We start from the raw sequence: 27,496 nt of genomic DNA on the forward strand, positions 1-27,496 counted from the left end.
ACAGGTCCTTCTCCTTAAGCCTCTTGATACGGTGGTCCTTCAACAGGCATGACAGCATGAAAGACCCCATTCTCACAAGGTTGGATGCAGAGGTATCCATCTCCGCTTCCTCGTTATCAAGGACTGCATCATCCACGGTCTCCTCCCCCCAGCCACGTACAAGACCAGGGGTCCCCAAAAGGTCACCACCAGCCCCCTGGGAAGCCTGCTCCTGTTGGTCCTCCTCCTCCACAAAGCCACCTTCCTCCTCTGACTCCACTTCTGACACCTCTCCCTGCATTGCAGCAGGTGCCTGGGTTCGTTCTGGTGATTCCGACCAGAAATCGTGCGCTTCCTGCTCCTCGTCACGCTGGTCTACAGCCTCATCTGTCACTCGTCGCACGGCACGCTCCAGGAAGAAAGCAAAGGGTATTAGGTCGCTGATGGTGCCTTCGGTGCGACTGACCATATTTGTAACCTCTTCAAAAGGGCACATGAGCCTGCAGGCATCGCGCATAAGCACCCAGTAACGGGGGAAAAAAATCCCCAGCTCTGCAGATCCAGTCCTACCACCCAGTTCAGGTATTCGTTGACGGCTCTTTGTTGTTGCAGCAGACGTTCCAACATGAGGAGCGTTGAATTCCAGCGAGTCTGGCTGTCGCAAATCAAACGCCTGACTGGCATGTTGTACCGCTGCTGAATGTCAGCAAGGCGTGCCATGGCTGTGTAGGAACGTCTGAAATGGGCCGACACCTTCCTGGACTGCCTGAGAACGTCCTGGAATCCTGGGTACTTCGAGACAAAACGTTGGACTATTAAATTGAGAACATGTGCCATGCAGGGCACATGTGTTAAATTGCCCCAGTCTCAGTGCTGCCAACAGATTGCTTCCATTGTCACACACCACTTTTCCGATCTTCAGTTGGTGTGGGGTCAGCCACCGATCGGCCTGTGACTGCAGAGATGACAGGAGTACAGATCCGGTATGGTTTCTGCTTTCCAGGCACGTCATCCCCAAGACAGCATGACAACGGCGTACCTGGCACGTCGAATAGCCTAGGAGGAGCTGGGGGTGCACAGGTGTGGAGGAGGAGGACCCAGCAGCAGAGGAGGAAGAAGAGGAAGAAGACGAGGTAGAGAGCGAAGGAGGAGTAGAGGTGGTGGCAGAACCGCGTGCAATCCGTGGCGGTGACACCAACTCCACTGTCGTTGTTGAGCCACACGTTCCCTGCTTCCCAGCCATTACCAAGTTCACCCAGTGGGCAGTGTAGGTGACATACCTGCCCTGACCATGCTTGGAGGACCATGCGTCAGTAGTCATATGGACCTTTGGCCCAACACTAAGTGACAGAGATGCGGTGACTTGGCTCTGCACATGGTGGTACAGGTGTGGTATTCCCTTTTTTGAAAAAAAATTGCGGCTGGGTACCTTCCACTGCGGGTGTCCCAATTGCTACAAATTTGCGGAAGGCCTCAGAGTCCACCAGCTGGTATGGTAAAAGCTGGCGGGCTAAGAGTGCAGACAAGCCAGCTGTCAGACGCCGGGCAAGGGGGTGACTCGCAGACATTGGCTTCTTACGCTCAAACATGGCCCTCACAGAAACTTGGCTGGGGGCAGATGACTGGGAATGGGAACTGGTGGTCAAGGTGGAAGGCGGAGTGGAGGGTGGTTCAGACGGGTCAAGGACAGCAGAGGTAGAGCAGTAAGATGCTGGACCAGAAGGAGGGTGGCTTTTAGTTTGCCTGTTGCCTTTGAGGTGTTGCTCCCAAAGTGCTTTGTGCTTGCCGTTCATGTGCCTTCGCATAGAAGTTGTACCTATGTGGCTGTTGGGCTTCCCAAGACTCAGTTTCTGACTGCACTCATTGCAAATTACAACACTTTTGTCAGAGGCATACACATTAAAAAAATCCCACACTGCTGACCTTTTTGAAGCTGGCAATCTGGCGGTAACAGTAGAAGTTGGCGGCGTTGGCGGCAATGGCGGGCGCGTTGGCCGGCTGACCACAGGTGCCGATACATGTTGTTGCCCTACTGTTCCCTGCGAGCTGTCCTCCCTGCTTCTTCTAAGTCTTATTCTCCTCCTGCCTCTCTGACTCTCCGTCTCTCCATCTGAACTATCCTCCTCTTGCTCTCTTCTACTGGGCACCCACAAAACATCAATCTCCTCATCATCATTCTCCTCAGATGCATCAATTTCTTCTGACAGCTCACAGAAGGAAGCAGCAGCGGGGACCTCCTCATCACTCATTATGTCGATCTCTGTTGTGTTCTCTGCCAGAATTAAATCTGGTGTAACGTCCTCATCTCCTTCATCTTCTTCTGCCAATAATGGTTGCGCATCACTCAGTTCAAGAAACTCATGTGAAAATAACTCCTCTGACTCCAGTGAAGAAGGGGCGCCGGTGGTGGAGGAAGTGTTACGTGGGGTGGCCATAGCAGTGGAGGATGAGGATGTTGTGGTAAAGTTAGAAACGGTAGAGGATGGGGTGTGCTGTGTAAGCCAGTCAACTACCTCTTCAGCGTTTTGGGAGTTCAGGGTCATTGCCTTTTTAAAACTGGGCAATTTCCTAGGGCCACAGGATAGCATAGCAGCACGGCCCCTAGTGCCTCTGCGTGGCGGCCTGCCTTTGCCTGGCATTATTTTTAAAACAACAACAACTCAGGTGGTGTTTCTGGAGACGGTATTATTATTGATATTTAGACAGTATGTGAACAAGCTCACACAGCTAGGTGGCAGTTGTTTGAAAATGAAGAACACACTGGGCAAACAATGCCTACAAGGTCAACGTATACACTACTACAGCAGTGGATACGGAATATATTATTGCTGCTTGAAAAACGTCACTCAGGTGGTGGTTCTGGAGACGGTATTATTATTGATATTTAGACAGAATGTGAAAAAGCTCACACAGCTAGATGGCAGTTGTTTGAAAATGAAGAACACACTGGGCAAACAATGCCTACAAGGTCAACGTATACACTACTACAGCAGTGGATACGGAATATATTATTGCTGCTTGAAAAACGTCACTCGGGTGGTGTTTCTGGAGACGGTATTATTATTGATATTTAGACAGAATGTGAAAAAGCTCACACAGCTAGATGGCCGTTGTTTGAAAATGAAGAACACACTGGGCAAACAAATTGAAACAATGCCTGCAAGGTCAACGTATACACTACTACAGCAGTGGATACGGAATATATTATTGCTGCTTGAAAAACGTCACTCAGGTGGTGGTTCTGGAGACGGTATTATTATTGATATTTAGACAGAATGTGAACAAGCTCACATAGCTAGATGGCAGTTGTTTGAAAATGAAGAACACACTGGGCAAACAATGCCTACAAGGTCAACGTATACACTACTACAGCAGTGGATACGGAATAATTATTGCTGCTTGAAAAACGTCACTCGGGTGGTGGTTCTGGAGACGGTATTATTATTGATATTTAGACAGAATGTGAACAAGCTCACACAGCTAGATGGCAGTTGTTTGAAGAACACACTGGGCAAATAATGCCTGCAAGTGCACTACTATTGGTGTACTACTATGAAGAACAGCAAACAGCACTGTACACGTTAAAGAACAGTAAGATAAGTAAAATAAAAAAAAATTATATGTATATTAAAAAAAAAAAAATTCTCGGGTTGGTGCTGCTGAACTACTAGGAGCAGCACAGTAGCACACCAGTCCCACTCCCCAACACTGCTAGACTAATAGCACTGGGCTCTTATAGTAGCAACTAGCAAAGTAAAAAAACAAAAAAGAAAATAAAAGCAGTCCTTACAAGGACTACTGGGTTATTACAGCAGTCAGCAGATGAGATCAGAAGAGATCAGTGCCCACAGCAGGCAGCTACATACAGAGCACTGCAGTAGAAGGTAGATTACTAGCCAGCAAAGCTACCTAACCTAAAATGTCCCTCAAATCCCTGCAGACTTCTGTCCCTCCAATACAGAGCAGTATCAAGTAGATTACTAGCCAGCAAACTTACTATCAACTGTCCCTCAAATCAGTGAAATCACTAACAGCTCTCTCCCTACACTAGCTCTTCCAAGCACACACAGGCAGAATGAAAAAACGCTGCAGGGCTTCAGTTTATATATGGAAGGGGAGTGGTCCAGGGGGTGTGGGGGTGGTCCAGGAGGGAGAGCTTCCTGATTGGCTGCCATGTATCTGCTGGTCTGGGGTGAGAGGTCAAAAAAAAGCGCCAGGTAAGGCGAACCCAAAATGGCAAACGTCGCGCGACGTTCGCGAACATTCGGCGAGCGCGAACAGTTGATGTTCGCGCGAACAAGTTCGCCGGCAAACAGTCCGCGACATCCCTACTTCTCAGCAAAATGACATGACACTGCCTGATCTAATTTTTTCAATTTAACCGCAAGATTTGGGTTCACATATGCTCCCTTTTATCGCACAAGTTTTGTCACCCACGTATAATCATCCACATGGCCATTTGATCACATATATTATAAAAATAGAATTGCATGTATGAAAAACATTTATCTTAATAGGGGTACCCTTGCGTGGATGATACACTATATCACCCCTAAGAACATTAGAACAACAATTGCAAGACAGGCAAGGAAAGGTCCCAATATTTCTTGAATGCAACTATCGGCCCTCCCTTATTGATACCCCCAAATCAGATTTCCCCAGTAATGATCCGATTGTTTTATTTCTTTTCTACGACATAAGGGGCATATTCTGGAAAGACTCCACCTCAGGTATCCCATCCCTCAATAGTCCCCAATGCTTGTGTATAATTTTAGCCACTTCCTGACTAACTGTGCTGAAGTAGGAAACAAAAGGGAATATGTTTTAATTTACTCCTGTGTTGACTAGAAGAACCTCCCCTGGATTCATGAATATCTGCATGTTGTTGCTGAAACTAAGGTAACAACTTCCTAGTCTGGATTGACAGTAATCAAATCTCCATCCCTCTTAATTACCAAGGTGTCCGAAAAGGCAAAATGGTCACCAGTTAAATGTAGGGTAAAGTTAATGAAAGGCAATGCAGTATTTATCTCTTGATAGAAGGTATATAGGGCCCAAACTGCACCTGTCCAAATAATGAACACATCATCGATGTAACAAGTCCATATCATACAGTGTCTTTGAAACAGCTCATTAGAACTTATGTTCAAATTATTCATGAAAATATTCGCATAGGATGAAGCCACATTGGTCCCAATTTCTGTGCTCTGTAACTGCATAAAAAACTGGTCCTGGAACATAAAGTAATTATTATGAAGAACCAATTCAAGACGTTGCAAAAAAATAAAAAATTTGTGCCCCATCCATGGTCACATCACTTGCCAGTTCAATGAGGACAGCCTCCACACACCCATCATGGCTCTCCACATCAAATGTGACCAATATTGCATGCAATGGAACATTTTTTATTTTTGCAACTTAGATAAAATAGCACTTGTGTCCTTTAAATAAAATCTATGCTCCAGAACATAACAATTGATGACCCTGTCAACAAAAATTTAAAGTGGGGACAAAACTGAATCCATACATGAGACAATGGGGTGCCCTGGCAGATTGTTTAAACTATGGGTTTTAGGAATTATATAAAATATGGGAGCAATGGGAAAGGATTTTTTCAAAAATTGGGCCAACACATGATCTATTATATCAAGCTGTAGGTAATCCCGTACAAAGAATTCCACCTTCTTCTGTATAGAAAAAATAGGATTAACATCCACACACTCGTAAATGCTAGTATCTTGCAACTGTCGCATAACCTCAATTATGTACATTATTTTGTCCATAATAACCATGGCTCCACCTTTATCAGCTGGCTCTACTATTGAAAGATAATTTTGTTTGTTTTCTTGTAAAGCCTTATATTCATTATAAGAAAGGTTATTGGGCACTGTACGCAATCCTACGCAATAACCGCCAGGGCAACAAGAACCTTGGGGACCTCATGGCGCAACGGCAGCGCGTCTGACTTCAGATCAGTAGGTTGCGTGTTCAAATCACGTCGGGGTCACTTTTAGGTTGCGTGTTCAAATCACGTCGGGGTCACTTTTACTTTATTAAGACAATTTACAATGTCACATTGTTTCGTTGAAAAATATGTCTAATGGGGTCCTGTATGAAAGGGGTAAAAATTCTATGCCAAGAAATGGCTTAAGGTGTGCAGTATGCCACTGCAAAAAAAAAATCTAAAAACAAAGTCTTGACTTGCTTTGTATGCCTTGCTTTGTTCTTCAGTTGAAAAGCTCCATGGCAGAGCATATACTATGGCAGACATTACCCCTATTTTATGCAAGAGTAATGTTTCTTAGTTTTTAATGCCAATTAGAAGTAGCTATAGTCATAGTTAACTTAAATGAACCGAAATGAGTAAGTTATAATATTGGTTTTATAATTAGATTGACATGTTTTGAAGAAGGTAGGTGACCACAACGTGATTTGAACACGCAACCTTCTGACCTGGAGTTAGACGCACTACCATTGTGCCACAAGTTCTGTTTGCTACTTATATTTGATCTATAATCCTTTCACAGCTGTGTTCATAGGTTTATTCAATTAAAGGGGTGATTTACCTTTAGTTTAATGCCCTGTTCCAAGCAACTTTGAAATTGGTTTTCAGTAAAGGTGAACTACCCCTTTAATGTAAATGAGATAAGTTATGGTGAGAATAAAAATGTCATATTTGATGTGTAAAAGATGCACAAATTTGTATTTGTTGACTTCTGTTACTAATGGCTGTAGCGCTTGTCAGGAAGTTTATTAATAATCATTTATAAACAAAAAACTATTTTCAAGATGGTGTCTAGTGATGAAGGACTGGTTCAGAGGTATGTCTATTCCTTTAAAATATTTTGCTATGTTTAGTTCCATGGTGTAATGGTTAGCACTCATTCAGCGATCCAAGTTCAAATCTCAGTGGAACCTTCAGCAGTCTACAGCCTTATCTTATACTATGAAAGAATTCATCACACAGAGAGTTCCCCAGAAATGCTACTTTCTAAAACCATGAATTATAGATGTTTTAGCATTTTGACCAGCATACAGGATAAATGACTAAATATCAGAAGAAATAGGAGTTTGCGTTCAAGTGTGCATGTGCGAGTATTTTATACAATGATATATTTATGTGATTGTTTTCATATCTCCTAATGTCCAATTGATTTAGATTTAACCCTTTAAGTGCCACAGAACGTAGAATCTAGTTCTGCAGCTACACACCCCAGGTTGGTGTAACACACACACAAAATACACTTACACACACTTTATACACTAATACAGGGGTCCCCAACCTTTTTTACTGGTGAGCCACATTTAAATGTAAAAAGAGTTGGAGAGCAACACAAGCATGAAAAAGTCCATGGAGATGTCAAATAAGGGCTGTGATCGGCTGTTTGGTAGTCCCTATATGGACTGGTAGCCTACAGGAGGCTCTGTTTGACAGTACACTTGGTCTTTATGCAACCAAAACTTGCCACCAAGCCTAGAATTAAAAAATTTGCACCTACTTTGATGCCACTGGGAGCAACATCCAAGGGGTTGGTGAGCAACATGCTGCTCGCGAGGTACTGGTTGGGGACCACTGCACTAATACATGGTTAGATTTACACTTACACACACTCAGATCCATTTTTGGGGGATCAGGGGGGGTCACACAAACTTGGGGGGGTCACACGCACTTGCACACACAAACACACGCACATAACATGCAATTTACCAATTGTACACATGCATACACACATACGCTGTTGTGTATTTTTTTTTTTTCCTTATGGCATCATTGTGTTTTTGGCTGAAAAAAATGTTTTATTGCCTTTGAGAATAGCGTATTCGCTAACTGTACTGTGCAATACCTTTTGTATGTTATTTCGGTGATTATTTTGAAATTTTGGGGATTTTGGTGCATTGTCAGCCATTTTATTGCATTTTCAGCTCTGCATAACTGTTGCTTGCTTTATTCTGTCCATAAAACCTATTTTGCCAAGCTAAAATATTCAAACTGTAATTCTGATGTCTGATTACACTAGTCTGGAAAAAAAGCATAGATTTTTGTGGTTTTATTGGATTTTAGTAACTTATTTGAATTTTACACTTTCTGTATTATTTTGTTACAGGATGTCTTGTAAATTTTATCTACTATATATCCAATTGGGCGTCTCTGTGCGCCACATAGTTTGGTAAGTCTGTGAATATTGGGCATCAAAGTGTTCAGTAGACACCTGTCGTTCATATTTAGGATGGTTTATGCGGATACTTTACGAAATGTGGGGCATTTAATGGGGTAGAATTCAAGCTTTGAGACAATTTTCAGAAATTTGCAGTTTGGCAGTTTGCAGTAGAAACACATATTTACCCATATTGGATTCGTCAGAATGTTTACTTTCTGAAAATATATGGTTTTCTAGGGTCTCTGTACTGTTAGGGTGGTCTAATGTCGCATAATACACACAGCGGGTACTTATATTGAAGCAGCCAGCGCGTCAGCCGTGAAAATGTATATACACTATTGTCATTTGGGGGTCTCTGTGCACCACATAGTTTGGGATATCTATACATATTGGGCATCAAAGTGTTCAGTAGACCCCTGGCGTTCATATTTCGGATGTTTTATGCTGATATGTTACAAATGTGGGGCATATAATGGGGTAAAATTCAAGCTTCGTGACGATTTTCAGAAATTTGATAAAAACCATTACGTTCAGCATTGCTTTGCAGTTTGGCAGTTTGCAGTAGAAACACTTATTTACCCATATTGGATTCGTCAGAATGTGTACTTTCTGAAAATATATGGTTTTCTGGGGTCTCTGTACTGTTAGGAGGGTCTAATGTCACATAATACACACACCAGGTGCTTATATTGCAGCAGCCAGCGCGTCAGCTGTGAAAATGTATATACACTATTGTCATTTGGGGGTCTCTGTGTGCCACATAGTTTGGTATATCTATGCATATTGGGCATCAAAGTGTTCAGTAGACCCCTGGTGTTCATATTTAGGATGTTTTATGCTGGTAATGATACTTGGACAATGCGATGCTGGAAAGTTGAAGCTTTGAGGCAATTTTCAGATATTTCACCAAAACCGCCAAATTTGGCAAAGCCTTGCGACTCAGTACTTTGGAGCAGAAAGCCATGGGTACCCATTTTAGATTCTGTAGAATGTGTACTTTCCAAAAATATATGGGTTTGGGGGGTAAACATATATTTCTGTGTTTTTACCCCACAAAAATTGCAGTCAATGTGTTGATTTCTCAGTAGCTGAAGTAAAGTCCTGAACAATTTGGATGTGCTAACTTCATATTGGTGTCTCTAAATGCCAGATACTTTGGTAAACCTATGCATAATGGGCATCAAACTGTTCAGTGGACCCCTGGCAATCATATTTCATACCTAATATAGTTTGGGATATGCGGAGCAGCAAAATAAAACCTTTGAAGTGATTTTTCAGAATTTAGATTTTTTTTTTTAGAAAAACCGCTATGTTCAGACAAGCTTTTATGTTTGGTAGTTGGGAGTAGAGAGATATAGTTACCCATTTTAGAATCAGCAGAATGTGTACTTTTCAAAAATGTATGGTTTTCTGGGGTAAACCTACGGTTTCAGGATTTTTTGCCTTGGAATCTAAGGCATGCCGTTTTCTGTCTTCGTGCTTTCAAAATTCGGTAATATACTGCCGGGAGTTTTTGCTTTACAGAAGTCCTAAATCTCCCTAAAACTATACATATCTGGTATTGGCACATTTGAGAGACATAAGGCTTTCCAAATCAGTTGGATTTTCATCCGTAAAATGAAATATTTTTCTGGTATAAATTGATATACTATGAAAAATGGTCATTTTTCATTTTTTTGTGCTATTTAGCACTACAAATTTTTTTGCACAGGTGGAAATACATAAAAACTCAGGCAGATTTAGAAAGCTCAGTTTCTACCGAAAAAAACAATGTATAGTTTTCCTAGGTAAACTATAGGTTTCCCCTCAGAAAATGCCCCTAAAGTGAGAGAGCACAAAATGTTTCAAAAACGGCTGGCATTTCGCGTAACCAAAATGTGAAATTCTGCTGGCACTTAAAGGGTTAACACTACTACAGACTGCATAGCTTATAATTGTACTCATTTCTCAACTGAGGACCCTGAATAGGGAGTATATTGAGCAAAAAGTGGGTGGGGCTAATGTGAATCATGAGAATGTTTTGGCCTATCTGGCTGTGTCCTAGGTAGTTCCATGCTTTCCCTCTTAACCTATGCCCCTGTTTCACAAAATATTGTCACTGTAAAGTATCTATAAACACGTTACCATGACCCAGGGACATTTGAGAATTGAGAAAATATATATATATATCTATCTATCTATCTATCTATATATATATATATATATATATATATATATATATATATATATAAAAAGTATTGGACCAGGCACTCCCACGCTCTAATTCATCAATTCACCCAGGTGCTATCCATTTGTCTGGTATGTAGAAGTATTCATCAATTCCGGATGCACACAAGGATTTTTAGAAAAATAAAAACTTAACTTTTATTTAATGTATCATTAAAAGAAAACAGGCCAACGTTTCGGTCCCCATCTTGGACCTTTATCAAGACATTGTTTTCAGGTTAAAATCACAATAAATAGGTAAAAACAAATTGGTGAACCAATCAGTACACAACTGCGTCAAATGACACCACTGGACCTTGTCCATTCAAATACTTAGAAAATACTATTAAATTTAATGGGTGTGTCATTGTTACAATGTGGCAAAAGAAGTTGTTAATAAATAGTTGCAAATAGTTGCAAAAAACAAGTTACTTTGATAAAGAGACATATTATCTTTGATTAAGAAAACATGAAAGAGGGCAATTCTCATTTATATATATATATATTGGCACAGTCAATAATTTAGACAACAGGAAAGACTGAAGGAAAGACTAAAGGAAGGACCAAAGCAAAGAAGGGGATGTAGCTCAGTGGTAGAGCGCATGCTTTGCATGTATGAGGCCCCGGGTTCAATCCCCGGCATCTCCAGGTTTTATCCAAACATTATGTTTGTGAGGATTTCACAGAGGTTTCTAAAAACTATAACTTGAAAATATCCACACTCAGTGGTGTTTGTGGGATTTTCTAAAATTAAAACTATACCCCTAAACAGGTCTCTTTGGAAACATATCACATAAGGGGGCATGTTTATTAAATGAGCAAACAGGGACTTTTGTGTGTGAATAGCGGATTCACCATAAAAACTATTTCATACAAAATAAGAATACCAATCTGTACCCATAAAATAAAGTTCACAAAAGTGAGCAGTAACAAAGAGGTGTAGGGCAGACCTGGACTGGGAATCTGTGGATTCGGTTTACCTGTAATAAAGATTTCTTTCAGATATTCATAACAACTGGTTCTAAAGTCTTACTGCCCTATGCTGCACAATAATACCTATGTACTTTGAGTACAAATGGCAATAACCTCCTACTTGACTAAAGATTTCAGCTGATAGAATTTCAGGTCAAAGTTTGAAATTTGGCACTAGACCCCAACAAGATTTAACCTTGCAGCCCCTGATTTATAAGGTCAGTGCACTAACCCCAAGCTATGGAGCCACATTTAAATAACATTAAGGAACAATAGAATCTTTTTTTTTTTTCATTTTTTTTCCATATTTTATCTTAAGTACAAAACATACTTCAAATTCTAGCCAATTTAGGGGCCATGTGCAAGGATTAAACAGACAGAATCTTGTGTATGGTTGATCATATATCAAGGGGGCTATTTTAGCACAGGACTAGGACCAGGCCCGGACTGGCAATCTGTGGGTTCTGGCAAATGCCAGAGGGGCTGCTATAAGGTGCCATAGAAATCAGTATTTAGTGGGCTGGTGGGGGGGCTGTTGGCTCAGTGGAGAGGAGGAATTCAGGTGATCTTAAAGGTCATGTTTTATTTTGATTGGCTAATGTTATAGGCAGGGCCGCCATCAGAAATCGCAGGGCCCCATATGAAAAAATTTCCTGTGCCCCCTGGGCTGCACCCACCACAAGCCCCACCCCCCACCACACACTAAAAAAAAACATTGGTGGCTATTGTTCCCACATGTTAATAAAAAAATATTGGTGGTCAGGGCCCCCCCCATTAAAAAAAACATTTGTGGTCAGGGCCCTCCATTAAAAAATATTGGTGGCTAGGACCCCACATGGGCAAAAACTATTGGTGGCCAGGGCCCCCCCCACTTGTAAGAAAATTGGTGGTCAGGGCCCCCCTTAAACATCCATGTAAAAAAACATGCCCCCCCCAGAAGTTTAAAAAAAATTTGGTGCCCAGGGCCCCACCACACAACAGGGACCACAAAGGGTTACCTTTAGGGGGGCCCTGCCATGTTGCACTTACTTCATTAGTGTGGCCCACCTGCTGTCAGTGAGCTGCCAACTACAGAAGGGAGGAGGGGAGCACAGGTGGCTGCATCTTCTTCCAGTGACAGCATTTTCTTCTCTTATTGGTCACAGAACTTCAAGTCCTGGTAAAGCTGCATGGTGATTGGATGAGCTGGAGGAGAAGTTCAAACCTCAGCTATCCAATCCCTGAGCAGCGCAACCGGGACTTAAACTCAGTGACCAATAAGGGAAAGGAATGGACAGAAGATACCTCCCCTTGTGCCCCCACCCTGCCTTCCCGAAATCAGCAGCTCTCAGAAAGCAGAGGGGCTGGCTAATCAAGAAAGAGCGGCGTGGCCGGGCCCCCCCCTCACCCTCGGCCCCCTACAACTCTCCCCCCTGTCCCCCCTGATGGCTGCCCTGGTTATAGGTCCTGCCTCCCAGTTTGGGAGAGGCCAATACTGCTTGTTTGTGCTGACATGGAGGGACACAGAAGAAAACTTTCTGCATTGAATTTTGCTTTTTTGCATGAAAGAAAGAATGTGTTTACTTGAACTAAGTAACCATTAATGCCTAGGGCCTAGGCCAGTGATTTTGATGCAGGAATTAGTGGCCAGAGAACTTTTTTATTGAAAGACCTCTTGAAGGTCCAGCCCTTGGCAGGGGAACCCCTAAACTGAGGATGTCTGCTAAGGTAAGCTCCCCAGGGCAGCCCTCCATGTTTTGAGCTACTGAACTAGAAGAACACAATCAAATCATGATTTTCCTTGTACAAAAATAGATGTTAAAATGAGGCACTGCTGAGATTCGAACTCAGGATCTCCTGTTTACTAGACAGGCGCTTTAACCAACTAAGCCACAGCGCCTTACATGAAGCATCCACCTACTCCACCAGTAGATTTAGTTATGTCTTGAGTTGTGAACCCATAAGTACACATTACTATTACATTTCAGTACTTACTAAACACTAGTAGATAATAATAAAATAATAGCCAACCGATTTATATATACCCTCTCGAGCACCGGACTGGGGGAAGGCGACAGAGGAGGTGCCTGCCTGGGGCCCCCAAGCTTTGCGCCCTAGGCACGTGCCTACTCTGTCTACCCCTAGTTTAGGGTTGCCACCCGGCCGGTATTTTAACGGCCTAGCCAGTAAAACACCTGCCAGGGCCGGGGCCGGTATTACAAATTTACCAGCAATGTAGCTGCCGGTAATTTGTAATACCATTTACAAAATCCCCTGCCCGCCGACGAAAACTTAAATTTTCGTCGGCTTCGGGCGGTGGCCCAGACCCTTTTGTGACGCTACTCCACATGGCCTGCCCCTTCTGTGATGCTAGTCTCTGTGGCTCTGCCCCTTTGTGGCACCCTCATCAGTTCTGCCCCTTTTTTGCATCACGCCCGCCCCTTTCTTTTCCGCCCCCCACCATGGCCGGTAATTTTTTTTTTTTTTTTTAAAAGGTGGCAACCCTACCCTAGTTCCGGCCCTGCCTGCAAATCTTCCAATCTGACTTTAAACCTAGTGCTTGTTTTTGAGGAAAATTAAGCATTAGGGACCAGATCACAGTTGCAGTTCCAAGCTTGAAAGTTGCAAAGCAAAAATGCAGAAAAAATAAACATTGTAAAAACCACAAAAAACTTAATTTTTAACTTAATTGAAAACTGTTTTGGAAAATAAGCCTGTGTACTTCATGGTAAAAGGGCACTGGTATAAAAAAAATACCTAAAAGATAATTGCAGTTGCTGCATTCACTTCTACATACAGTTTGATTGTTTTGTAAAATGTGAAAAAATAAATGACTTTAATGGTAAAACTACATAAGATTTTTGTTTTCCAAAAAAGTTGAATTTGGAAATCTTTTAATTGGGAAAGAAGCAGTCTGTAATTTTATTAAACCAGCCTCAGTTTGTTATTAAATATACTGGGCAGATTATCCCTTTGAGTCTGTTAATGGTACTATATTGCTATCACCATGGAGTTAATTATAACTGACAATACTTTGTTGCTTTTTCATTTTTCTCTTACCCTACAGGAAGGGAATGCAAAAAGGAAAATCTGACCCTGCAGGGGATTCATGGGACAGCTGCAGTAGACGAGGTACCCTAAAGGGTTAAATGAGGACTTTAGTATGTCCTGCTACTTATGATTTTACATGTATGTTTTATCTTTCCAGATAATCAAGATAAGCTGTCCCATGAATCCCCTGCAGGGTCAGATTTTCCTTTTTGCATTCCCTTCCTGTAGGGTAAGAGAAAAATGAAAAAGCAACAAAGTATTGTCAGTTATAATTAATATTTGACATTGTGGCTGATTGCTTTGCTACTATCTCGTAATAATCCTGTACTTGTAAGATTGTTTAAGAAACTAGTGGAATAGATACATTTTGGTCTTGTTTTGGATTTTTCATGAGATTGCCGAAATGATTCTATGTATTATATGTTTTATGTGAATTTCTGATCTCACTTCACCTTTACTTGTATTTATGCATTACACGCTGTATTTATGCGTCCTGTTTTGAATTTTTTTGTGACTTTTTAAACTTGTTTTGCTTTTTCAATTTGATGTCACATGATTAATTATTCAATTTTGTAACTGACCAATCACTGTGACCGTGTGGTGTTAAAAGTTTTTCACTGTTTCACTGGAATATGCTTGACAAAGGGGACCTTCCCCGAAACGTTGCATCGTGTGCAAATAAATATACGCAAGGGTTTCCCTGCTTGAACATGCTGTGTGTGCCATTTGCTTTCTTCTTTCTTTACAATTGTTACTGGATCACACTTTTACCCCCCTTTGAGATTCAGCTAACATGATAACAGTCAAACTGTTATCTAAAATGTACAAGACACTAATAAATAACTCCTCCCAGGACACACCATCTTTTTGTTCAGCATGGGCTAGAGCAGAGATCCCCAACCAGTAGCTCCTGAGCAACATGTTGTTCTCCAAACCCTTGTGTGTTGCTCCCAGTGGCCTCAAAGCAGGAGCTTATTTTTGAATTCCAGGCTTGGAGACAAGTTTTGGTTGCATAAAATCCAGGTGTAATGTCAAACAGAGCCTCAATGTAGGTTGACAATCCACATAGGGGCTACCAAATGGCCAATCAAAGCCCTTATTTTGCACCCTAATAACATTTTTCATGTTAGTGTTGCTCCCCATCTCCTTTTTCTTCGGAATGTTGCTCACAGTTTGAAAAGGTTGGGGATCCCTGGGCTAGAGTATTAAAAACAAATCTTTCGGAGCAGACATGATCCTTTAATTTTAAGTCAATTCATAAAACATCTAGATCATCTAAAGCAACTGAAGCATTATATAAACTTATCACAAGATGGTACTACACACCCGCTAAATTGATAAAAATGTACTTCAATTCTTCAAACAAATGTTGGAGGTGTTACATAGAAGAGGGGACATATCTTTACTGGAAATAGATTTTAAACACAATTAATAGAACTACTAAGGATAACCAAGTGTTAATCATTTTAAACTTTAACCAAGAGTTAAATAATATGATCGCAAATGCATTAACTCTACATCTTCTTTAAGCAGCAAAGGCCCTGATACCAGTAAAATGGAAATCGAGGCAATCACCTACTTTGTTTGACTGGCTTGCCAAAGTTGAAGAGGTTCAAGAATTCAAGAATTGACTTTATTTTGGAAAATAACAGTTCAGAATATTTGAAAATATGGTCTCCTTGGTTAGACTTTATCAAAGTCATGGGCAATATGTAAGATCTCTCTTCTTACTAGTTCAATTTCCCCTCTTCCGTCTCTTCTCTGCTCTTCTTTCATCCCATTTTCCATCACTATTCTGGCAGTTTATCTAATCTTAATTAAAATGCTGCACCACATACTTGTTTCAGTCGTAATTTAGCTTGATCCTGTAATCAGTGTACAGCTTTCTTATTAAGAAATGTAAACTATTGGCAATTTTTGGCCTGCCTGTGACCTCCCCCCTTTTTTCTTTTTTCTGTACTCTTGTTTTTTTTGTTTTGTTTTGAAAAAATACCAATAAAGAATTAAAAGAATAAGTAGGTGCTAGCATTGAATACCACTCTGACAGCATTAAGAAACCAGACAAAGACTTTCTATATTTTTCAGTTACTGGAACACTTGTTTGCCTTTGGCACAAGAGGGCCGACGCCACCACTTATAAGTAAGTGGGTAAACAGTAAGTGAGTATACAGTTGCTTTAAAATGATCCTCTTGTATCTAAATTATTAAAGACCAATGACTAACAAGATTAATCACAGATTCCAGACTCCCTGAGCTATGGAGCCTTTTGCTCTACTGCAAAAAAAATCTAAAAACATTTTTTGTTTCGAAAGTCTTGACTTGCTATGTATGCTTAGCTTTGTTCTTCAGTTGGAAAGTTTCATGGCAGAGCATATACTGTGACAGACATCACCCATATTTTATGCAAGGAAAGGGATACTTGAATAGTGTACCAGCTTGATATCCCAGAGTAATATTTCTTAGTTTTTAATGCTAATTAGAAGTAGCTATAGTCATAGTTAACTTAAATGAACAGAAATGAGTAAGTTATAATATTGGCCTTTATAATTAGATTGACATGTTTTGAAAACAAATGTTGACCCCGACGTGATTTGAACACGCAACCTTCTGATCTGGAGTCAGACGCGCTACAGTTGCGCCACAAGGTCTGATTGATGACACTTTCCCAGTGGTGTTCATAGGTTAATTCAATTAAAGGGGTGATTTACCTTTAAGTTAATGACGTGTTCCAAGCAACTTTGCAATTGGTTTTCATTACAGGTGAACTACCCATTTAATGTAAATGAGATAATTAATTGTGAGAATAAAAGTGTTGTATTTTATGTGTAAAGGATGCAAACATTTGTATTTTTGACTTATTTTTTACTGTTACTAAGGGCTGTAGTGATTGTCCGGAAGTTTATTAAGAATCATTTATGAACGAAAAACTATTTTCAAGATGATTTCTTGTGATAAAGGACTGGTTCAGAGGTGTGTCTATTCCTTTAAAATAGACTTTTCCAGTTGGTTCCATGGTGTAATGGCTAGCACTCTGGACTTTGAATCCAGCGGTCCGAGTTCAAATCTCAGTGGAACTTTCTGCATGTGTAGTTTTGTTCACATCTTATATTATGAAAGAATTCCTCACACACGAGAGAATTCCCCAGAAATGCTACTTTTCTGAAATCACGAATTATAGATGTTTTAGACATTCATCTGTGTCCACACAGAAGTAAAAAATAAAGCTATCAAGATTCACCAAAAGAGTGAGAAGGAAAATTCTACCTCCCAGTGGTGAGTAAAAATCAAACCACACCTGACCCACCAAACCATTACACGATCCTAACCTGCAAAATCTTTGCATTGTAGGGCCCACAACCGCAGATCAGTGGTACGAGTCATAAAAAGCCATATCTTACTACACAGCCACTATAGTATTGTAGTACCTCAGTATTACCCATGGCTGACCCGCACCTGCCATGGATGCCCAAAATTCAGCCCGAACCCACCCAACCGGTGGGTAAACCCTGGGGTATCAGCAGGGCTGGACTGGGACTAAATAGCAGCCCTGGCAAAAATATCGAAGCAGCCCACACATATATGCGTGCTCTTGTTTTACTTATACACACGCATCTTTTATATATGTATATATAGATATCCTTATCATTTACAGTAGGGGGTACATTGTCTCTTATAATACATGAGTGATACTGAGCGTTCCCTGTATAACTCAGCCTGCAGCCTTGTGCCTTTATATGGTCACAGAATAAACCCTCAATGACTTCTAATATCCTTATCATTTACAGTAGGGGGTACATTATCCCTTATAATACACAGGGGGTACTCAGAGTTCCCTGTATAACTCAGCCTGCAGCCTTGTGCCTTTATATGGCCACAGAAACCCTCTGTGACTTCTAACATCCTTATTTACAGTAGGGGGTACTTTTTACTGTGTACTGTGTAAAAGCTCTTAAAGTTACCAGGAGCTGCATCTTTGCTGCCCCTGGTAACCAGTGGGGTGCTGCCGCCTGAGGGGAGTTTCTCAACTCACCTCACTGGTGCAGCACCCCTGTCTTCACCCACCAGTGCCTTAATACAGCACTGGATATAAAAGGCTGATAAAGGCACTAAATCTCTATAGTGTATTTATCAGTGTGTATATATATAGATAAAAAACATATACTGTATGGTGCCTAAATATATAAATGCTTGTTATTCACTGCTTCTAATACATTACGTGCAAAAACCATCATGCTACCCCAGACTTTGCTTTGTGAACTTGTGATCACTGCTCCAGTTTTATTGCAGCTCTGGCAAAGAAGAATAAGTGCCCTGTGCAGGAGTCCTGTGTAAATCTTTCTCATCAAAGTTCTCTCGGAATCTCATAGATCTGGTCTGTTACACCAGCCGCCAAGTCTATGAACAGGCTATTGTCATTATAGACACAACAAGAATGAAGACTCGGAGAGGGAGAAATATTTATTGCAAGCACAGGTCACTGATGCATTTGGTAAAGACTGCTTAAAGGAAGGGACCTACCAACGTTATGGCTCATTGAATATTTGCAAAGAACGAAGCGATCAGCAGTTGCTCCTGTGTGTCCGTGCTCCCAGTGTAAAATGAGTTCTCAACAGCCTCTCCCTCTGGATCAGGGAACTAGTCATGTTACAGGATTTATGAATTATTTACTTAGTTCACAAGGGGTTTTTTTTGGAGTGGCAACGTGGTCCACTTTGGGGGCGGGCCCAGCTGTGAAAAAAAAAATTTGTGCAAAAATGGAGCGCATAATCAAAGCACTAGCAAAGTGTTAATTAGGCAGCGTGCGGCCCACTTAAACACAGGGCAGATTGGCTCCTCGGGCAGTTGCCCGATTGGACAGATTACCAGTCCGGGCCTGGGTATCAGGTCAGCCCACACATCACTACTACCTCCCTGTCCAGTAAGACGAAAAGTAACAGTGGTGAGGAGGAATTCAGGTGGTCATATAGGTCATGTTTTATTTTGATTGGCTAATGTTATAGGTCCTGCCTCCCAGACTGGGAGAGGCCAATACTGCTTATTTGTGCTGATATGGAGTGACGCGGGCAGGGCCGCCATCAGGGGGGTACAAGGGGGACTGTTGTCCCGGGCCCTGGTGGTTTGGGGAGTTAAGGGGGGCCCGGCCGTGCTGCATTTACTTGCACTTACTTGCATTTACTTGCACAGCCGGGCCCCTGCATCAGAGCTCCGATGACTGGCTTCTTGTGTTCTAATTCGCCATTAAATGTAAGTCCCGGTAAAGCCACATGCGGATTGGTTGGGAGAAGTTTGAACCTCCCCTCTACTTTAACCAATCACCATGCGGGTTTACCGGGACTTACATTTCACTGGCGAATCAGAGCACAAGAAACTGAAGATACCGGCATCTGAACTCCCTGGCTAAGGTACGTGCAGTTTTTTTTTCTTTTAACTTGTGGGGGCCCTGACCAATTGTTTATTTTTTTTTTTTTAAATGTATGGGGGCCCTGGCTGATAGTTTTTTTTTTAAATGTGTGGGGGGCCTTTGATATTTTTTTTTTTATTTTTTTTTAAATTTGTGTTTTTTTTAAATGTATGGGGGCCCTGGCTAATAGTTTTTTTTATGTGTGGGGGCCCTTTGCTAGTTTTTTTAAAGATGCGTGGGGGCCCTGGCTAATTGTTGTTTTTTAAAAAAAAGTGTGGTGGCCGTGGCTAATTTTTTTTTTTTTAAATGTGTGGGGGCCCTGGCTCATTGTTTATCTTTAAAATGTGTGGGGCCCTTTGCAAGTTTTTTTTTAAAGATGTGTGGGGGCCCTGGCTAATTGTTGTTTTTTTAAAAAAAGTGTGGTGGCCCTGGCTAATTTTTTTTATTTTTTTTTTAAATGTGTGGTGGCCCTGGCTCATTGTTTATTTTTAAAATGTGTGGGGGGCCCTGGCTAATTGTTTTTTTTTTTTAAATCTGTGGGGGCCCTGGCTAATTGTTTTTTTTTAAATGTGTGGGGGCCCTTTGCTAGTTTTTTTTAAAGATGCGTGGGGGCCCTGGCTAATTGTTGTTTTTTAAAAAAAAGTGTGGTGGCCGTGGCTAATTTTTTTTTTTTTTAAATGTGTGGGGGCCCTGGCTCATTGTTTATCTTTAAAATGTGTGGGGGCCTGGCTAATTGTTTTTTTTTAAAAAATGTGTGGGGGCCCTGGCTCATTGTTTATTTTTTAAATGTGTGGGGGCCCTTTGCAAGTTTTTTTTTAAAGATGTGTGGGGGCCCTGGCTAATTGTTGTTTTTTAAAAAAAAGTGTGGTGGCCCTGGCTAATTTTTTTTATTTTTTTTTTTAAATGTGTGGGGGCCCTGGCTCATTGTTTATTTTTAAAATGTGTGGGGGCCTGGCTAATTGTTTTTTTTAAATGTGTGGGGGCCCTGGCTCATTGTTTATTTTTTAAATGTGTGGGGCCCTGGGTAATTGTTTTTTTTAAATGTGTGGGGGCCCTTTGCTAGTTTTTTTAAAGATGTGTGGGGGCCCTGGCTAATTGTTGTTTATTTAAAAAAAGTGTGGTGGCCCTGGCTATTTTTTTTTTTTTTAAATGTGTGGGGGCCCTGGCTCATTGTTTATTTTTAAAATGTGTGGGGGCCTGGCTAATTGTTTTTTTTAATGTGTGGGGGCCCTGGCTCATTGTTTATTTTTTAAATGTGTGGGGGCCCTGGCCACAAATGTTTTTTTTCTTTAACCTGACACCAAAACTTGTAGGAGGGGCCTGGGCACCAAAGTTATTTTTTTAACTTGTAGGGGGGCACTTAATGTTTTAATGCCTGTTTCTTGTGTGGCCTTCATACTTAGGGAAGGGGGGCGAGGGGGGCCCAGAAAATTTTGTTGTGCGGGGCCCCGTGATTTCTGATGGCAGCCCTGGACGCGGAAGAAAACTGCATTGAATTTTGCTTCTTTGCATGAAAGAAAGAATGTGTTTACTTGATCTATGTAACAGTTAATGCCTAGGGCATAGGCTGGTGATTTTGATGCAGGTATTAAAGGCCAGAGATCTTTTTTTATTTTAAGACCTCTTGAAGGTCCAGCCCTTGGCAGGGGAAACCCATAAGTACATATTACTATTACATTTCAGTACTTACTAAACACCAGTAGATAATAATAAAATAATAGCCAACCAACTTATATATATCCGCTGGTTTTATATAAATTAGTAGAAATACCTTTACATTTAAAATTATCAGTACACAGTCATGCATGGATTATGATTCAAAATAGACCTGGACGTTTAATGTACACAAAGGCCCAAGCACAAGGCCTGTAATAAGCACCAGCAAGCCTGTCCGCCATTTTCCAGAGTTTCTCAATTACATCTACTACACAGTTAAAGGGGCAGTGCTGATCAAATTTTTTGCCTATTGTTTTATTCATGAAAAGTCTATTTTTTTGTGTTATTTCTTGCACTAAACAGGGAGCACTGCCTTGAAAAGACCAAATATGGAGTAGCTTCAGTTTCCCATTTTGCAGTGTTTAGCTCAAGAAATAACAAAAACACAAATTATGTAAAACACAAGCCCTATTCGTTAAATACATGTTAAACCAGAAGTGTACTGCCCATTTGAAGTGGATATTAACCTTTTTATTATCCTTTACCCTGTTCAGAGCAACTTTTCAGTTTGTCTTAATTTATTTTGGAGGGTTTTTGCATTTTTAACTTTCCTATTCTGCCTTCTTCCAACTTGCAACAAAAATTACTATTTCTTCTTTTTTTTGGGTCACTGACCCTGGCAACCAAAAAAGCAGATTGGCTGTAAAGGCTCAGATTTATTCTTATTCTTATTTCTAATTGCTTATCTTTTTATCCAGAGCCGGGCCAACCCAGCCAGGCGCCCTAGGCAACCTGGCTGGCCACGGTGCCGGCTGAGTGTGTGCTGTGGTGCGCATGCGCGTTACGGTGCTATGGCGCGCATGCGTGAAACTGCGCTATGGCGTGCATGCGCAAAGTTGCGATATGGCGCGCATGCGCAAAACTACGTACGCGCATGCGCAAAAGCACAATTAAGAAAAAAATATACACGGCAGTCGGGGAGAGACAGGGCCGGACAATGGGGTGGGCGACAGAGCAGGTACGTGCCTGGCGCCCCCCCAGCTTTGCGCCCTAGGCACATGCCTACTCTGCCTACCCCTAGTTCCGGCCCTGTTGTTATCAGACCCTTTCCTACCGATCTTCCAATCTGACTCTAAACCTAGTGCTTGTTTTTGAGGAAAATTAAGCATTAGAGACCATATCACAGTTGCAGTTCCAAGCTTGAAAGTTGCAGAGCAAAAATGCTGAAAAAAATAAACATTTTAAAAACCACAAAAAACTTAATTTTTAACTTAATTGATAATTGTCTTGGAAAATAAACCTGTGTACTTCATGGTAAAAGGGCACTGGTATAAAAAAAAATTTAAATAAAACATAATTGCAGTTGCTGTATTCACTTCTACAGTATTTGACTGTTTTGTGAAATGTGAAAAAATAAATGACTTTAGTGGTAAAACTACAGAAGATTTCTTTTTTTTCCAAAATAGTTGGATTTGGAAATCTTTTAATTGGTAAAAAATCAGTCTGTAATCTTATTAAATCAGCCTAAGTGTGTTATTAAATATACTGGGCATATTATCCCTTTGGGTCTGTTAATGGTACTGTATTGCTATCACCATGGAGTTTCTTTCCTTGGCAACTCACTTTTATAGCAATAATTATCAGTCCAGTCCATGATCAGTCCAGCGTGCGTTTTCATCCGACAGTCAGATAAATGTAGTTCTTACCTGCGATTTCTCCTTCAGTTCCTGTTATCTTCAGAACATCCGACACGTGGCATGCGTTATGTCGCATGGCGACGTGTTGGCTCCAGTCGCAGTGTGGAGCTCATCCCTTAGTTGCAACCAGGGCCGCCATCAGGGGGGGACAGGGGGGACAAGCGTACCGGGCCCGGGCATGAAGGGGGGCCCGGCAGCGCTGCATTTTTTGAAGATCCGGGCCCCCCTTACGAGCGCCCGAGCCGTACGTCTTGCCTCTTGCGTGCCGAATGCGGAAGTGCCGAAAAGCCAAAGCCGATGCGCCGAAAAGACCCGAAGTCACGGAAAAAGCCGATGTCACGAAGCGCCGAAAAGAACCGAAGTCACGAAAACAGCCGAAGCCGAAGTCCTGAAGCAGCGCAAAGACCCGAAGTCACGAAAAGAGCCGAAATTGAAGTCCTGAAGCGGTGAAAAGACCTGAAGTCACGAAAGGAGGCGAAGTGGAAGTACTGAAGCCATGAGTTCAATCCTACTGAACACCAGTTTGTGGTTTTTTTTTTTTTAATCCCCTGGCCACCAATGTATTATTTTAATATTCTATAGGCCCCTGCCTCCAATCTTTTTTTTAAAACTTTTTTTTTGGGGCCCCAATTTTTTTTTAACTCGTAAGGGGCCCCTTGCCACCATTGTTTTTTTTTTTTTTTTTTTAAATTTAAAATTTTTTTAATTTTTTAACTTGTAAGGGGGCCCCTGCCACCAGTTTTTTTTTTTTTTTTCAAAAAAAAATTTTTTTTTCAAAATTTTTTTTGGGGCCCCAATTTGTTTTTAACTTATAAGGGGGCCCCTGCCACCAATGTTTGTTTATTTTTTAGTTTTTTTAAAAATTTTTTGTTGGGGCCCCAAGTTTTTTTTAACTTATAAGGGGGCCCCTGCCACCAATGTTTTTAAAAAAAAAATAAAAAAAATTTTTCTTTTTTTTGGGGCCCCAATTATTTATAAGGGGGCCCTGACCATCAATAGCTTTTTACAACTTGTGTGGGGGGGTTACTTTTTTAGCGCTGATGTCTGTGTGGTCTTTTAACTGCGATGTGGAGTGTTTACCCCTTTATAGGGCCTCTCCATGTTTTATCCAAACATTATGTTTGTGATGAAGTTTCTCGGATTTCACACTCTAACTTGAAAATATCCACACTCAGTGGCGTTTGTGGGATTTCCTTAAATTAAAACTATACCCCTAAACAGGTCTCTTTAGAAACAAATCACATAAGGGGGCATGTTTATCAAAGGAGCAAACAGGGACTTTTGTGTGTGAATAGCGGATTCACCATAAAAAACTATTTTATATTAAAAAAGAATACCTGGAACAATAAAAACTTTTTTTTCACTACTTTTTGTTACTTTTCGTTAATATTTTTTGTCACCATTCAAGCCTCACCTAATGCATTTCTTCCCAATAAGCAAGAAATGGCATATTATGTATCTTGGTGCATCAGGTAAATTCTTCTCTATTAACTGGGAATCATTCATCTGAGTCCACACAGAAGTAAAAAATAAAGCTATCAAGATTCACCAAAAGAGTGAGAAGGAAAGTTCTACCTCCCAGTGGTGAGGAACAATCAAACCACACCTGACCCTGATGAACAAAACCCTAACCCAACCCTAACCTGCAAAATCTTTGCATTGTAGGGCCCACAACCGCAGATCAGTGGTACAAGTCATAAAAAGCCATATCTGACTACACAGCCACTACAGTATTGTAGTACCTCAGTATGACCCATACCAGACCCGCACCCACCATGGATGCCCAAAATTCAGCCTGAACCCACCCGACCAGTGTGTCAACCCTGGGGTATCAGGTCAGCCCACACATCACTACTACCTCCCTGTCCAGTAAGACGAAAAGTAACAGTGGTGAGGAGGAATTAAGGTGGTCTTATAGGTCATGTTTTATTTTGATTGGCTAATGTTATAGGTCCTGCCTCCCAGTCTGGGAGAGGCCAATACTGCTTATTTGTGCTGATATGGAGTGACGCAGAAGAAAACTTTCTGCATTAAATTTTGCTTCTTTGCATGAAAGAAAGAATGTGTTTACTTGAACTAAGTAACAGTTAATGCCTAGGGCAGTGATTTTGATGCAGGTATTAGAGGCCAGAGAATTTTTTTTTTTGCAAGACCTCTTGAAGGTCCAGCCCTTGGCAGGGGAACCCCTTAACTGACAATGTCTGCTAAGGTAAGCTCCCCAGGGCAGCCCTACATGTTGTGAGCTATTGAACACAAGCAAATCTTGATTTTCATTATCCAGAAAAACAATGTTAAAACTAGGCACTGCTGAGATTCGAACTCAGGATCTCCTGTTTACTAGACAGGCGCTTTAACCAACTAAGCCACAGCACCCCAGATACCACCAGTAGATATAGTTATGTCTGGAGTTGCTACCAGTCAAACTAAAAAACAATATATCATTACCTGTGTAGAATAGGCTGTAACCCATAAGTACACATTACTATTACATTTCAGTACTCACTAAACACCAGTAGATAATAATTAAATAATAGCCAACCAACTTATATATATCCGCTGGTTTCATATAAATTAGTAGAAATACCTTTACATTTAAAATTATCAGTACACAGTCATGCATGGATTATGATTCAAAATAGACCCTGATGTTTAATGTACACAAAGGTATAAAGATAGAATTGTTCAGTGTACCTTCCTAAAAAAGCAATATGTTTTCCGAACGAAAGAGGTGTGATTACCAAAATAATGTGTTATAGAAATGAAAAGAAGTAAAACCCCTCTCTATTCAATTGACCACCAATTAAAGAAAATTCAAATATTAGTGCAACAGTGTCAGAGTTTATTAACAGTTTCATTAACGGTTACTAACCCAGTGTTGCTTCAATTATTGGGCAGCCATTGCTGGGTTACCCAATAAAGTGCTATGTGCTAGGTGCTAATAATTCATTAGCAATTAAAAATCATGTAACAGGATTAATTAATATTGTGCTATAAAGTGCTAGTGCTTCAAATGAAATTAAGAAGTTAACTTAAATAACCAGGATTAAATTGACCCAAGTGAGATTAAAGTTAATTCATTATTATATATCACACATTAAAATCCATTCATTATAGAAGATTGTAGATAACTGATTAACTGTTAAAAAGTAAACTTTACTAAATTCATTAAAATTGCTGCAAATCAATTAAGGTAATCTTTAAAGACTGCATAAAAATTGGTGAGTAATAATTAATCCATACACCCCCGTTAAAGTTATAGGGTGTTAAAAAACGTTTGCATAAAATTATTCAAAGGAGACCAGCATTGAAAGAGAAAGGAGGAATAGGAAAATTGTTAGAGGTGGAGAAGTCCCAAGTTCTAGCTGCCTGTATTTTTCTAAGTCTGGGACCCCACACGGAGGAGAAAGTAGGTCACTGGGGACTGTAGTCTCAATTTTACCTTGCTATCTTATAATTCGGAGAGCTAATCTTCCCTATAAAACTACAAATCCCACAGTGCCATTGGATAACAGGTAAGATTATAAAAGAAGAATCAATGCGGTCGCAAAGGTTTAAAATCAATAGGAAATTATTTTGCAATAGTAAAAATAAGGAAAGCGCCCAGGAGACTTCACAAAAAGCGCTTCCCAGTGTGCCAACACGTGTTTCGCCTGCTGGCTTTGTCAAGGCAAAATCTTGACAAAGCCAGCAGGCGAAACAATTTTAATGAATTTAGTAAAGTTTACTTTTTAACAGTTAATCAGTTATCTACAATCTTCTATAATGAATGGATTTTAATGTGTGATATATAATAATGAATTAACTTTAATCTCACTTGGGTCAATTTAATCCTGGTTATTTAAGTTAACTTCTTAATTTCATTTGAAGCACTAGCACTTTATAGCACAATATTAATTAATCCTGTTACATGATTTTTAATTGCTAATGAATTATTAGCACCTAGCACATAGCACTTTATTGGGTAACCCAGCAATGGCTGCCCAATAATTGAAGCAACACTGGGTTAGTAACCGTTAACGAAACTGTTAATAAACTCTGACACTGCTGCACTAATATTTGAATTTTCTTTAATTGGTGGTCAATTGAATAGAGAGGGGTTTTACTTCTTTTCATTTCTATAATGTTCACAAAGGCCCAAGCACAAGGCCTGTAATAAGCACCAGCAAGCCTGTCCTCCATTTTCCAGAGTTCATACTTTTTGCCTATTGTTTTATTCATGAAAAGTCTATTTTTTTGTGTTATTTCTTGCACCAAACAGGGAGCACTGCCTTGAAAGGACCAAATATGGAGTCGCTTCAGTTTCCCATTTTGCAGTGTTTAGCTCAAGGTATAACAAAAACACAAATTATGTAAAACACAAGCCATATTCGTTAAATACATGTTAAACCAGAGGTGTA

The 27,496-nt window shown here is 40.7% G+C and overlaps 5 non-coding genes across 5 annotated transcripts; 2 read left to right on the forward strand and 3 right to left on the reverse strand.

The window, feature by feature from the left end:
• The first annotated feature begins 10,919 nt into the window (after nucleotides 1–10,919).
• On the forward strand, nucleotides 10,920–10,991 carry trnaa-ugc. Its single transcript has one exon. It is a non-coding gene; the product is annotated as a tRNA-Ala (tRNA).
• A 2,129-nt stretch (nucleotides 10,992–13,120) lies between these two features.
• trnat-agu lies at nucleotides 13,121–13,194 on the reverse strand. Its single transcript has one exon. It is a non-coding gene; the product is annotated as a tRNA-Thr (tRNA).
• A 3,727-nt stretch (nucleotides 13,195–16,921) lies between these two features.
• On the reverse strand, nucleotides 16,922–16,993 carry trnaw-cca. The gene has a single exon. It is a non-coding gene; the product is annotated as a tRNA-Trp (tRNA).
• A 357-nt stretch (nucleotides 16,994–17,350) lies between these two features.
• trnaq-uug lies at nucleotides 17,351–17,422 on the forward strand. The gene has a single exon. It is a non-coding gene; the product is annotated as a tRNA-Gln (tRNA).
• Nucleotides 17,423–25,398: 7,976 nt separating this feature from the next.
• On the reverse strand, nucleotides 25,399–25,472 carry trnat-agu. Its single transcript has one exon. It is a non-coding gene; the product is annotated as a tRNA-Thr (tRNA).
• Nucleotides 25,473–27,496: the final 2,024 nt, after the last annotated feature.

Source organism: Xenopus laevis, chromosome 4L, assembly GCF_017654675.1.
Source record: "Xenopus laevis strain J_2021 chromosome 4L, Xenopus_laevis_v10.1, whole genome shotgun sequence".
Classification (NCBI taxonomy): domain Eukaryota; kingdom Metazoa; phylum Chordata; class Amphibia; order Anura; family Pipidae; genus Xenopus; species Xenopus laevis.